Here is a 1,327-nt window from a genome sequence, read left to right as displayed (position 1 = left end):
AGAGAGGGAGAGAGAGAAACAGAGGGAGAGAAACAGAGACAAAGAGAGAAAGAAAAAAAATCAAACGCAGGGAGGAGACAAAGTGTCCAGACAGCAGCCTCTGTGATAAAATCAAGTCCAGTGGACAGTTTGATTGATTGGTGTTGACCACGGAGCGCTTCCTCATGCTGACTTGTTGGCATCAGTCACAGAGAGAACTGCTTGAATCCACAAACTGCCCATGGGATCTGAGCCGGCTTTGCGATTTAAACTGTGTGCCGGGAAACTGTGTTGGTGTTAGCTCTGTACCTGTGTGTATGAGTATGCTTGGAAATAGGGATTCTTTTGTTTTGTTTCAGCTCCTGAGACCATATTACACCTAACCACTTCTGAGCTATGGAAAGACCAGAACAGACAGAGAGGGAGGGAGGAGGAGTAGGAAGATGCTAAGGAATGCCAAGAATCTCGCAGGAATGCTGTTTGGGTGGATCCTAAACCTAATCACTTCTGAGTCATAAGTAGAGACACAGGCAGCAGCAAACATAAATGGTGACACAGATTCCAACAGGAGGTCACCAAGGAACCCAGGAACACCCAGGAACACCGCAGCCACACAAGCTGAGAGACCCTGGGACCTTCCCCCTGAAACACCTTCCCCATGAGCCACCAAACAGAGACGGAGCCTACCAAGATCACCCAGAATGCCAAGGATCTCTAAGGAACTTCAGGTACTACTGACAAGCAATGACCCTCCCCTAGAGCAGGACAAGTTTGATGTTGTGTCTTAGCAGGTGGAACCCTGAGGAGTTTGACCAACCGGTTTCTGAATTCAGGAAGTAAGGTCCTGAATTACATCAGAACTAGGGCTGGATGGCTACTGGGCGTTCCTGAGGGACAGTCCACTCGAACCTTGTCCATCGAAGATTAGACCCATGTGGTAGGGAAGCAAGCTCTCTAAGTGTCTGCTCATGTATTATAGGTAGTTAGGTAGGTAGATGATAGATAGATAGATAGATAGATAGATAGATAGATAGATAGATAGATAGATAGAAAGGTAGATAGGTAGATAGATAGATAGATGGATAGATGGATAGATGGACGGACGGACGGACGGACGGACGGACGGACGGACGGACGGACGGACGGACGGACAGACAGACAGATAGATAGATAGATAGATAGATAAACAGACAGACAGATGTGATAGATAGATAGATGGATAGATAGATAGATAGATAGATAGATAGATAGATAGATAGATAGATAGATAGATAGATGATGGATGGATGGATGGATGGATGGATGGATAGATAGATAGATAGATAGATAGATAGATAGATAGATAGAT

The sequence above is a fragment of the Chrysochloris asiatica genome, unplaced genomic scaffold (genome assembly GCF_000296735.1).
Source record: "Chrysochloris asiatica unplaced genomic scaffold, ChrAsi1.0 scaffold00372, whole genome shotgun sequence".
NCBI classification, from domain to species: domain Eukaryota; kingdom Metazoa; phylum Chordata; class Mammalia; order Afrosoricida; family Chrysochloridae; genus Chrysochloris; species Chrysochloris asiatica.
This window is presented reverse-complemented; position numbering follows the sequence as displayed.